The following is a 13,806-nucleotide window of genomic DNA, read 5'->3' as shown; positions in this document are numbered from 1 at the left end:
GAGAACAGACAACTGGGGCTGGGGGTAGGGAGAGAAATAAATAAATAAATAAATCTTTCAAAAAAAAAAAGAAAATGCAAAGAGTACCTACACAATGGGAGAAAATATTTGGTAATCATATATCTGATAGGAGACTTAAAACCTGCACATATAAAGAACTCCTATATCTTGAAAATAAAAAGACAAACAGCCCATTTAAAAAATGGGAAAAAGATTTGAAAAGACACTTCTCCAAAGAAGAAATACAAATAGCTAAAAAGCACAAGAAAAAATGCTCCAAAACTCTAGCTATCAGGGAAATGCAAATCAAAACTACAATGAGATACCATCTTACTCCCATAAGATTGGCAGCTATGAAAAAACCAGAAGACTACAAATGTTGGAGAGGATGTGGAGGAATGGGAACACTCATCCACTGCTGGTGGGAATGCAGAAGGATCCAGCCATTCTGGAGGACAGTTTGGCTTTTCCTCAAAAAACTAGGTATAGATTTGCCATATGACCCAGCAATTCCACTGCTGGGTATATACTCAGTAGAACTGAAAACAAGGACACAAACTGATAGATGCACACCAGTGGTCATAGCAGCATTATTCCCTATTGCCAAAAGTTGGAATCAACCCAAATGCCCATCAACAGATGAGTGAATAAAATGTAGTATATACGTACAATGGAATACTACTCAGCTTTAAGAACAAATACACTACAAACACATGTGATAACATGGATGAATCTTGAGAACCTTATGTTGAGTGAAGCAACCAGGCATTGAAGGACAAATACTACATGACCTTGATGATATGAAATTATTAAAGCAAGCTGCCTCAGAGAGCTAGAGACCATATGATAGCCTTAAAGGAATTTGGGGGGTAGAGGAAGGTTGCAAGCTGACACCTACCTGGGTGAAATCTATGATAAGTAGGAGGTAAGTATTTGTACAGGAAAGGGATAAAATGGGGGCATGGGGATACCTTTGGGTGGGGCTTTGTGGGCTTGAGGGGGGCTAGGGAGGGGAGGATGGGTAATATTGCCCAAGAAATTCGGGGGAGGGTGGGGGAACATATGAACATAGGAGATTGTCAGGTATGTGGTTGAGAGTATAAGGTTGAGAAAACTTTTTCAAAAATATAATAAGGAAGGCTACTTGTTTAAGATGCTTAAAGGGGAGAATCAGACACAGGACAGGCTTCTAGGGAGTATGTGAGTGCTCATTTTGTCATAGTAGGTTATATCATTGGATGGAGACCCATACAATGAGAGTGAAGGTATACCCACATCCTGGGGAGGACTGATGTTCTCAAATAAAGGCAGTTGTATCTCTCAAGAGAAATGGTGGCTCCCAATGCATTAGGGCAGTCGAGCATGTCAAGCCCTCAACATTCTTGCAAGTACCTCTAAACATGGCCCTTTAAGCAATTAAGAGTGATTGTCACTGAGGGCCCTGAGAGGAGGGGGAAAGAGGTATTGAAAAGTGGAATCAGTGTAACTGTAGGGCAATGAAAGTGTTCCACAAGATTATGCAAGGATGGATATAGGACATGTTAAAATACACCAAAAAAGTATAGGGACCTATAGGCTAAAATGTAAATCATAATGTAAAACATAAGATAACGAAAAATTTAAAAAATTGTATAGTCTAAAATATAAACCATAATGTAAACCCAAGTGTAACCTTGTTTGAAAGCTATTGTCTCAATATCTGTACATCAGTTGCAGTATGAACATGTAAAAAGATTATTGCTGGGAAAGGGAAAAAGTGTCCAATGTTGAATATGTGGGAGTACCGTATATTGTATATATGAATTACTGTGGTCTAAAACTTTTGTGATGACAAGCTTAATAATTAGAAAAAAAAAGAAAAAGAAAAGTACGTAGACACTGAGGAAGAGATGGAAGAAGTTGCCTTGCCAATGTGCATACAGGGCAACACTTATTGCAGGGATGGAAGGCAAAACATCAAACACAAAACTTTTTCATTTTTCAATTTTTGATACCCAATTTATTTTTACTTTAATTTTTCTAAATTAGTATGTATTCTGTATCTAACCTTTAAGCCCATCACTATATTCCATTTTACTATTAATGGAACCTGGCAATATATTGGGCTTCATTTTCAGGGAGGTTTTGGGCCACAGAGGGGTTCGGTGGGGGGGGGGGAGGAATACTGGTATGGGGGGCTATTGGTGGGAGGCGCATGTTTGGGAGGGAGTTCTCCAGGGCATATGTGTGGGGTGCATAAAAATGTTTGGATATTTTCATAGTGGTTACAGTTGGGAACGATGGCTAGGGGAGTGCTGAGTTCCTGGCCGTGGGGAGCTCTGTCGCATTCCCTAATAGAGCAGCAAAAATCCCCCGAGTGCAATGGCTAAGACCAATAAGGAAGGATGTCCAACAATGAGCCCTTGATGCTAATGACTATGCTTGTGAGCCTGTGTGCCTGAAATAAGAACTAGGCCTAGAGCTGCAGGGTACCTAAGAGTTACCTCCTGGGAGCCTTCATGTTGCTCAAATGTGGCCAGTCTCAAAGCCAAACTCAGCATGTAAATGCATTGCCTTCCCCCCAGTGTGGGACATGACTCCTGGGGATGAGCCTCCCTGGCACTGAGGGATTACTACCAAGTACCAGCTGATGATGTGGCTGGAGAATGACCTTAAATAAAAGGGCCAACTCAGACCAACAGAATATCTCAGCCTACAAGTAATATCAGGAGTTAAAAATGCTTTTTGTCCTTGAATAAAATGGGGAAATGGAAAGGATAAATGAGTTTATATGGCTATGAGTCTCCAAAAAAGAGCCAGGAGGTCATCAGAGGGGTTGCCTTTACGCACACCTCAACAGAGTCCCAGAGACAGGTAAAGTAGATACAACCCCAGGTATTGGTTCTTGTGAGGGCTACAGAGACCCACAGGTTCTATGGTCATGGCAGATGGAGTTCAGTGCCATGTCAGTTGGTCCTACTTTGGAGTTTGTGTTCCTGAATGTGATGGAGTTGGACTCAGATGTGATCTTTGTTCACAAGCCTCTCCTGTCACTTTTACCAGACCTGTGGTTGGCGCTGGGATTTAGTGTATACTCAGGGGACCTGAATCTCTGGACTGTCCATGTGATAGCCAGGCCCTGAGCTTCAACAGACTTGCAACTCCTATGCTCTGGTTTATTGGACTTACCCCAGCCAGCTAACAGGGAGGTGAAGAAGGTCAACCCCCACAGCAGAGAGCCAAGAGTGCCTGCAACTGCAAACAGAAGAACTGCATCCATCATCCAAGTGGAATCTAAGCACCCTCTTGATACAGAGGTGGAGTGGACATAGCCATCCCAGGGTCCACAGAATGAAGGAGTGGAGTATGGATTGGAGTGGACTTGCTGATGCTCTGTTCTGGAATTGTTGTGATTAGTGATGGAAGTAAATGTGGTGTTGAGGTGGAGGAAGTGGCCATGATGGCTGCTGGGGGCGGGGAGTGGGAAGAAGAGATGTGATGTGGAGGCATTTTCAGGACTAGGAGTTGTCCTGTGTGGTACTGCAGGGACAGTTACTGGACATTTTGTGTCCTCCCATGGTCCACTGGGTGGACTGTGGGGAAGTGTAAACTTAAATGTGGACCATTGACCATGTGGTACAGCAGTGCTCAGAAATGTGTTCACTGAGTGCAGTGAGTGCCCCATGATGTTGGAGGAGGTTGTTGTTGTGGAAGGAGTGGGGTGAGGGGGGTGGGGGATATATGGGGACCTCATTTTTTTTAATGTAACATTAAAAAAGAAAGAAAGAAAAAAATTGTCATAGCAGAATTATATAATGTATTGAATATTGAGAAGCACTCTTCATGTGCCACCATATGCTATCAGGAAGTGTTTATGGAAAATGACTGATAAGAACTTAAGTGAACAGCACAGTATAATATTGTAAATACAGTACAATACATAGATACAGAAAAAAAATCCAAACATTAAGAAAAATTTACCAGAAGGAAGTGTACCAAATTATTTTAAATGGCAATATTTAGGAAGTAATATATTAGTCAATTTTTCATTTTTTTCCTTTCATTCCACTCCTCTGCTTTTATTCAAATGTTTCCACATCAACCAATAGTAGATTAGTAATAACATTGATTCTATAATAAGTTTTTTTTTATATAATAATGATAAATCTGATTCAGAGTTTCCCAGTTTAAAAGAACACCCTTAAGGGTGTCCCTCTATTATAAAACCTCACTAAGGAACCGAGAGAGACTATAACTGCAAGCAAGAGTCCCATCCTCACCCATATGGGATCAAGAGCCCCTCTCAATTAGAGGTGGAGTGGATATTACCATCCCAGAATCCTCAGGATTGGGAAATAAAATATGGACTAGAGTGGACTTACTAGTATTCTGCTATAAACTTATTGTGATTCTAGCAATGGAAGAAATTCTATCATTTATATAAACACAGTGGTCAGTGGAGGTGCTGAAGTCAGGGAAAGGGACAAAGAGGTGTAATATGGGGCATTTTCAGGACTTGGAATTGTCTTGAGTGACATTGCAATGACAGATACAGGGCATTATATATTCTTACATCAATGCCAAAGATGTACTGTGTTGAAAATGGGGGGTATGTGAAAAGTGTGCCGAAAGTACACTATGGAGCATCATTAGTGGTAATAGTCTAATGATACTATCTCATAATCTGTAATTAATGTTCCACCACTGTATGATGTGTTGGTGAAGAGGTGTTATATGGGAATTCTACACAAATGCATGATTGTTTTGCAAGTTCACAACTTCTGTCATAATATATATATAATGAAAAATTAAAAATATTTTTTAAAAAGGGAATAGAATTATATCATGATAAATATGATTATTTAAAACATTTTTTAAACCTCACTAACTATGCCATCCCTTAATTTTTCTACCAGAGTTTGTATTCATAACTCCAAAAAACTATTATTCTTTCCTCTTTTTCTCAGAGTTAAATTAATAGAGAGCTACTAAATCCTTTGAGGGAGTGGAAGCAGGAGCAGAAGGATTGAAAAGTGACTGCTTGTAGTGGATGGAAGAAGAGAAAGAGAATTGTTGGCCTACCCGTGCTTCCTTTCAGTCAGTCTCAATACTGTACCAAACGTATGAAGTTTCTTGAGTGTGATATTAGCTGGCAAGATACAAATTGCAATGAAGTCACAGCTATTGATGTTTCAAACTGAAGGTTGTTATTTATCAGATTGTATATTTACTTATGCTTCCTATCCCTCAGCAGATGTGTCTCTAAAAGTTTGGCAGATTTGTTCACATTCCATTACTATTTAAAATGATTTACTTTAGAAAGTGTAAATGAATTCCTAGAATAAAGCAAGTCAGTCTGCAAAATATATACAAATCTCAGTTAAGAACCCAGTCTATTCACTTAAATACAGACATATACATACATATATATTATGTATGTGTATATATAGAGAAAGAAAACATGAAAAATAATTCCAAAGAAATACTGAAGAAACTTTCACATTCCACTTAGATGATATATCACATGAAATATGTTTTGGGCCAGACAAATGGACCTTTATTTTTCAGACTATATCCCATTCCCTATTCAACACAAGTGTCTTTTAGAGTCACGAAAGTTTTACTCATTAAATATTTTTACAATATATCTTATCCATGACATCTTTTGTATATTTTTTTCTTCTGGAACATTAATGTTAATTTTCCCATGATAAATGCCTTGTATATTAGGACATCCCTTTACACTGAAATAACTAACACTGAAATACACTAATAATACACTAACACTGAAATAATTTCCTAAAGATTTTCCTCACAATTTGTTGCATTTTTCTCCTTATTATCTTCTTTAGGACCCAGTAAAATCATAAAGAAAATCGGATTTTATTTTCAAATGTTGAAAAAGACTATCTGCTTTCAACAGTAAACTTGAGAACCTAAAAATAAAGGCAAATTCAATAAATACGAGTGATTTGATGTTCTTGTAATTTTTCTTTGAAAGAGTTTCAGATATACAGAAAAGAAGAATATAGAACTTCCATATATCCTTTACTCAGATCACAAAATGTTAAAAATTTTACCACAGTTGGTTCATTATGCTCTATATCTCAGTCCCCCTGTCTGTATTTCATGCATACATTTTGAGAGCAAGTTACAGACTTCTTGTCTCTTTATCCCTAATGCTACAGTACGCTTTTTCTAAAAACAAGGATATTATCTTACATAACCACAGCAAAATTAAAAGTCAAAAAATTGACATTGATATAATACTACAATCTAATCTACAGACCCTATTTCTATTTCTCCAATTATTCCACTGATATCTTTTATAGCTGGGGTAGGGGGATATTTTTTCCTGGTCGAGGAGCCAATCAGGTTTATAATTTGACCATTTTTAAAATCAAATGAGTCTTCAGACATTTGTTAACCTGTGAAAAATTTGAAGGTTCCAAAGTGGATTTCTAAAAGCAAAATTATTCTTTCTGTGGAATCCTATGGAAAGGAATATTTTACGCTGAAGTTAAACCTTAATATTTGAAAATTAAAGTAGCTGATTTGTTACACAAATAAATGATAGAATGGAGTAAGAACCATTGAATCCTAAATGATAAATGCTTATCAGCATCTACTCAAGACTTTTAAGAATTTTGTTTCTACAGGAAAAAAATTAAAAACATTATTTTCAGTATTGATCTAAGCTTGTATTAGACACTAAATTGAGCTGCTGGGCTTGTATAAATCATAATTATATAATTAATATAGTTACATATATTTATAGCTACATAATACATATTTCTATTTAAATATGTAATAATTTTTATAAGAATTAGAAACAGAGAAGTTAGTTACAGAGTGACTTTTGCCTGCTACTAATAACAATATATGTTATGCAGATTTATCTTGAATTTCGTCCATAAAAGTAGTTGATTGTAATTATGAAGGGAAAAGATGATTACCATTTAGACAAAACATCATCAGCCCTTTTGAGGATTTAGTTATTTTTTTGTTTTGAATCCTTTTGTTATTGCCAGTTTCACATATGAAGTATTTACTTTAAAGTAATCATTATTGGAAATATCAATTCAGGCCAAAGGTTTATTGAAAGCTGATTGGTATTTGAAGTGGGTTTTCTCCTTTAAAACATTATGAATGGCAATTAGGTGCCTAAGTCAAACACAAAATCCTATTCCATAATGTACACACTCATATCAATGTAGGCATTAGGAGTGGTGGGAAAGGCAAATAAAATGGAAGAAAGTTAGGCAAAGCACACATGGATATTAGCTAATAAAACTGCTACACCCGAATATATGAATTCAAATCTTTGGGTGTATTGCTCCACAGAAATGTGATCTTTTGCTTTCCATCAGAGTCAGGGTGTTCACTCATGCCTTTCAGAGGATAAAATTACTCACTCAACAAATAGTGTCTGGAATTGTGTGTGCTCAGGGACAGCTGGAACTAAGGGGCGAAACACAGGAAACTGAGGCCAGCACTTGAAAAGTAGGTGAAGGCTGCATTGCAGGGGCTATATTGACCAGGCTCAGAACTCTGGGTTTTATGTTATGGGCAAGAGGGAACATCAAATGTACTTCAACAAAAAGTGAGATGTTTAATGTAAAAACTCCTACCAGGAGTGTGAAGGGACAGGAGATAAGTTATGCCAAAAACTCTGTTCATTTGTCAGGGATAAAGAAACCTCAAAGCCCAAGGCCCATTTCAGCTTCTCTAAACATTGATATAGGATGACCTGCCATGGCTTCTCTTGCCAAGAATGAACTTCCGCCTCATACGTATCTGAGAGAAGCAGTCTCTTCAGGGGCTCTAACCCAGACAAAAGAGAGGAAAGATCAGTAAGGATGCTATCATGGTCTTGGAAGTAGAGCAATTCCTGCTAAAATGGCACAGTGCCCTTGGCTGAGGTCACAGCCCATCTCCTCTTTCTGATAGGGAGTGGAAGATCTGTCACTGGAACCCTCAATTGAAACCACTCATCAGAAGCCAGAAAATTAATACTTTCCATACAAAGACCTTCTTCTAGGTATGCTTAATAAAATTCTCCTTCAGTCCATAGTAGGTGTTATGAACAGATTTGGTTATCAACTGATGAATCTGTTGATTATAACTCCAATCACCACTAAGAGATTTAGTCCAAATAAAAGGAATTACTTCCTCTACACTGGTGGGAAAAGCACAAGAATCTCCAGAGAAGATAGGAAGTGAGCAAGAGAATAACTAGCACAGAGCTGTCTCCTGGCACTCTTCTCCTTCTAGAAGCAGTAAATGAAACCTCAAGGAGCAAATGGTATGCTCTGCTTATTATCCCTGTATCCTCCAGCAAATATATTCAGCCATCTTCAACCCAACCTATTTCCACACCTTCTCCCATAAATGATAACTGCAAATTCTACTATCTCTGCTCCCAGAAAAGCCTGCAAGAACCTGACTGAGAAGCTTACATTGAGATTTTCTTTCCCCCTTCAGGAAAGAAGCTAATGTTGTGTCTAAAGGAGCAAAAATATCAAAATATAGCTGGAGAGTCTACATCTTTGAGGAAAAAAGCTCCCATTAAATCTCCTACAATTTTACACAAAATATTTAATATTTCTATGTCACATTTTGAAGAGGTGCTCTGTATGCATATCTCATTCAGCAGTCTTCATAAAAACCTTTGAAGAAGGCATTATTTACATTTTACATCTGAGGAAATCAAGAAATAAGAAATAATTGGCTTGAAGAATTTCCCACTATCAGCAATAGTGAAATTCAAAACCTGGACTCCCTACCTTCAAATCCATTGCTTTTTCTGGTGTCCCACACAGTGATGGATAAGTATACTTACTTTCAAGGTCATTCCAGAAGGAGTTTATACAATGGATCAAAGGATACATAGCACTTATTGGTTTCCAGGCACTTTATAAATATTGTTCATTTACCCCTCAAAACATCCTATGTTGTCAGTACTCTTATTCTCTCCATTTTGCAGAAGATGAAAACCAAAACAAAGAGAGGTTAATAACTGGTGTGACTCCCTGCAGCTAGAACGTGGTGGGAGCAGGAATGGAGATCCAGGTCAAAGCTGTGCTTCTCTGTGGGGCTCCCTCTCCAGGCCACCCGAAGCAAGGAGCTATGCTAATGAGACAATTTTCTGGAATGACTTCTGAGAGAATCCAACTGGTAAGGATACCAAAACTTCCACTCCACTTTGGGTACCCAGTATTAGGGGGGGAAATGAGAAATGTCCTCATCTCACATTGTATTTGGACCATACAGCATGCTGACCTCTGAATTCTATAATTTTAAAAAGTGAAGTTTGCGGGCATTGTTTTATTAATTTACTAGGTCCAAGCAGTCTGTATGTGTAGACATAGTCTTGAGGTCCCTGTAACCATGCTTCCACTACCTCAACCACAGGGCCCTCTGGCCCATTCAGGGAGAACTTACCAACTTAGACTGTGGTTGGTTGACACAACACTGCTTTCCAAACTTAGGAGATAAGTGACTAAATGTGAGTAGTGAAACAGCCTAGAAGAAACATCTTTACCTTTACCACATTTAATTTAATCAGGCTTACCATAAAATGTTTTTACACATTTCATTGCTGAGACCAGCTCAGCAATAGGTTTGCACAAAGGGAAGGTGATGCAGAACTGAAGAAATAAAAGGACAGAAAGAAAGACACAAGAAAGAAATTAAAGATGGGACCAGGGGACTCAACAGCTTCTGAAACTGAGAGCCTCGACCCGAGTTTCCACATCATATTTATTAGAAATTACAAAGCAGTAGTTACCTATGTTTACTTTCAAGGATGCTTGTTATTAAAGCTGCAGCACCTGCAATGCTAGGGAATAGGGCATACAAAGTTCAAATGCTTCCTCACACAAACAATTTTTGTGCAGACCAGACAGCGTTCCATCTAGTTAAGGCCAGTGTTCCTAAGCCCACACTTCTTACATGCGTTATGGAAACATTCCAACTTCAAGCCAGATTCCCACATTCAAATTCAGGTTATTTTCCCACATTTCATATTTTCCAGGACAGTTTGTCAGGCATCTACTTGGAAAGTTATCCCGAAAGGAAATTATCCTGAATTCCATTTCTTGAATATAACTAATGTAATATCTAACAAGGGGTTTCATTCAGTATTATATGAATCCAAAATATCACTTCTAGATTTACAAGTCTGGCTGTCATTGTAGTCTAGACACTCCTGGCATAGCAGTATTTCAGGATTATTCCAGAAATGAATAGGATTAAGAATTATGTATTATGTAGTTAAATTCCCATTTTACATTTAAGAAATTAAACTCAGAGATGTTAAATAACTATGCTAGATTCATAAAGCAAATTATTTTTAAAATATATATATATATCAATTGAATATGGGATCCAGTCTTTCTACTCTCCCACTCTGCTGCCCACCCTTTAGTGTGTGGAGAGATAATTGGCTCAATTCTCTGTTACAAAAAAAATATTCAATATCACATAACCCCCTTTTAAATGAATTCCCTTAAATCTATATCAATACTCTAAGAAATTCAAGTAATCTAGATTATTTCTTAGAGTTCAGGAAAGGCTATTATTATTCAAGTTTTTATGCTTTAATAAATGAATTATTGATGAATAGAAGTTTTATAAATTGTACTTCAGTTGAAGAGTTTAAATATATAATATGGAGAATTATTTGAGAAAGCATAGAAACTTTGTAATAGGTAACTTTGTAACATATATCAGTACTCTATAATGTATGTTTTGTGTCTATTGATACATAGCCACATTTCTTAAAATTACATGCAACTTTAATTGGAAGCAATAAAACAAGGTGAATAATTAAGATCTTACATTATCTGTAAATTGAGGATAATAATAATAGTACCAGCAGTTCTTTTCATGTAGTCATAACATATAAAACTTCACAGAAACCTTAGAAACTATCAGTTCTACTGCTAGAGCAAGTGACCAGAAGAAATGACATTGTGCCAAGTGTATATTCAACATAAGTAGCAGAGTCTGGAATTCTGAGCCCTGACTTTTCATATAGTGAATATGGTTATTTATTCTGGTGTCTCTTTGCAGTAAATAGACTTCTGTATTTGAGGTAGAGAAAGAAAGAAAGATGAAGGAAAAGTGAGGGAAGGAGGAAGGGAGGGAGAGTGGGAGGGATGGAGAGAGGGAAGGAAAGGGGAGGGAGGAGAAGGGAGAAAGAAAGAGAGAAAAGGGGAAAGGGAGAAAGAGAGAGAGAGAAAGGGAGAAAAAGATACATCAAAAAAAGGAAATAAGAAAATAGCAGAAGTCCTATTTTATCTGTAATTTCTTTATACATAATAAATGGAGATTAAACTCTCCAATCAAAAGACCCACATTGACAGCATGGATAAAAAAAATCATTAGCCAATTATATGTTGTTTACAAGATATTTATCTTAAATTCAAAGACACAAATTGGTTGGAAGTGAAAGGATGTGTAAAAAAAAAATTATATTTGCAAAATGTAACCAAAAGAGAGTTGGCATACTTACACTAATACCAGAAAAAACAGATTTTAAGTCAATGACAATTACAACAGACAAAGAAAGCTAATATATATTGATAAAAAGCATCAATTCATCAAGAAGATATTAATATAACAATTATAAACATATAGGCACCTAACTCCAGAATCCTAAAATATATGCAACAAATATTGACAGATTTGAAGAGGTAGACAGTCATACATTAATAATAGGAAACATCAATGTATCACATTTTTTTTAGATTATTTTTTTAAATAACACTTTTTTTATTAAGTTGATGTACCACTTTCAATAATGGATAGAACATCTAGACAGAAGATCAATAAGGAAAGAGAGGACTTGAACAATACTATAACTAGCTAGACCTAACAGACATATATAGAACACTTCACACAAAAACAGCAGAATACATGTTCTTCTCAAGTGCACATGGATCATTCTCTGAGACAGTCCATATGTTAGGTCACAAAAAAGTCTCAATTAATTTTAAAATATTGATATCACACAAAGTATGATCTTCAACCATAAAGAATGAAGTTTGGGAGCTGCTGTGGCCAGGAAAGGAGTGGCCAGAGCTGCTTGAATATCTACATTGTGGTTTCTCTGCCTATCAAGAGTTTTGATTCATCACGGATAATCTACCATCAGAAGAAATTCAGCTGAGGAATCTACAGATTACAATGAGTCTCTGGAAAATACAAGGAGAATCCTGGGTTTAGCCACTGAGTCTCAGGATAAAGAAATCAAAACTATCACTATGCAGGACAAACAAGGGGAACAACTAAACCACATTGAAGAGGGTATGGACCTAATACATAAAGGCATGAGAGAAGCAGAGAAGACCTTAACAGAACTCAATAAGTGCCGTGGACTTTGTGGTCTTCCCATATAATAGGATGAAGAACTTTGAGTCTGGTAAGGTCTATAAGTCAACATAGGGAGATTGTGGTGACAACTCATCTAGCAATATAATATCTAAGTAGCCAGGCCAGTGACAAACAGTCAGCATCAGCAAACAGCCACAGGGGTAGCCACTGGTGGATACATTAAACATATAACTAATAATGTCAGAGAAGATGAAATGGAGAAGAACCTGACTCAGATGGGCAGTATACTGGGAAATCTAAAAAACATGGCCCTGGGCATAGGCAATGAGATTGATGCTCAAAATTGAAAAATACAAAGCTTGACACCAACAAAGAAGATACTGACCTTACCAACAGAGCAAAGAAACTCAATGACAGTGAAAGTTATTGCTGTACTTCTTTATCATTCATTTCCTTCCCTAGCTCCTCCTTCAAAGTCAGTACCTATCCAGAGTTTAAAATTTTGGTCCCACACTCTTATAATCAGGAGACAGTACGGAGGAAGTGCCCCTACTTTTTTTAATATACACTTTTTTTTTTAAGATACTTAGATTACACAAAATGTTACACACAAAAAAATATAAGGGATTCCCATATGCCCCACACCCCACACCTCCCACCCTTTTCCATAATAACAACATTTTTCATTAGTGTGGCACATTCATTGCAATTGATGAACACATTTGGAGCATTGCCACTAAGTATGGATTATAGTTTACATTGTAGTTCACACTATCTCCCACACAATTCTGTAGGTTATGGCAGGATATAAAATGGCCTGTACCTGTCATTGCAATGTCATTCAGGACAATTCCAAGTTCCAAAAATGCCCCCATATTACACCTCTTTTTCCCTCTCCTGGCCTTCAGCAACTCCAGTGGCCACTGTCTCCACATCAATGATACAATTTCTTCCATTGCTAGAATTATAATCAGTCTATAGTAGAGTAGAGTAGTAGAGTAGAGTAAGTCCACTCTAGTTCATATTTTATTCCCCAATCCTGAGGATTCTGAGATGGTGATGTCCACTCCACCTGTAATTGAGAGAGGTCCTCTATCCCATATGGCTAATGGATGGGACTCTCTTGCTTGTAGTTGTAGACTCTCTCAGTTCCTTAGTAGGGTGGTTTCTCATCCTTATCTCCTTGTTAGTTGTCCTGAGTGGGTCCAATAAACTGGAGAGTAGCTTTTGCAACTCCACTGGGGAGGCTTTGGTCTTGAAATTGCAACTTAGCCTAGTGTTGTAGGGTGCCTAAAAGTTACCTCCTGAGAGCCTCCATGTTGCTCAAATGTGGCCTCTCTCTAAGCCAAACTCAGCATATAAATGCATTACCTTTCCCCCAGTATGGAACATGACTCCTAAGGATGAGCCTCCCTGTAACCGAGGGATTACTACCAAGCACCATCTAATAATGCAACTGGAAAAAGACCTTGAATAAAAGGGGGGAAA

At 37.3% G+C, this 13,806-nt stretch overlaps 1 long non-coding RNA gene and 1 pseudogene across 1 annotated transcript in view; one reads left to right on the top strand and one right to left on the bottom strand.

Annotated features, from left to right (window-relative positions):
- The window catches only part of LOC139437976 (uncharacterized), a 74,715-nt gene that overhangs the window by 52,424 nt on the left and 8,485 nt on the right, over nt 1–13,806 (bottom strand). The gene's annotated exons all lie outside the window — the stretch shown is intronic.
- Nucleotides 12,115–12,880, top strand: LOC101443422 (synaptosomal-associated protein 23 pseudogene; annotated as a pseudogene).

This window comes from Dasypus novemcinctus, chromosome 3 (assembly GCF_030445035.2).
Source record: "Dasypus novemcinctus isolate mDasNov1 chromosome 3, mDasNov1.1.hap2, whole genome shotgun sequence".
NCBI lineage: Eukaryota > Metazoa > Chordata > Mammalia > Cingulata > Dasypodidae > Dasypus > Dasypus novemcinctus.
Note: the sequence above shows the minus strand (reverse complement) of the source record. Positions and strands in the feature narration are given on the sequence as shown.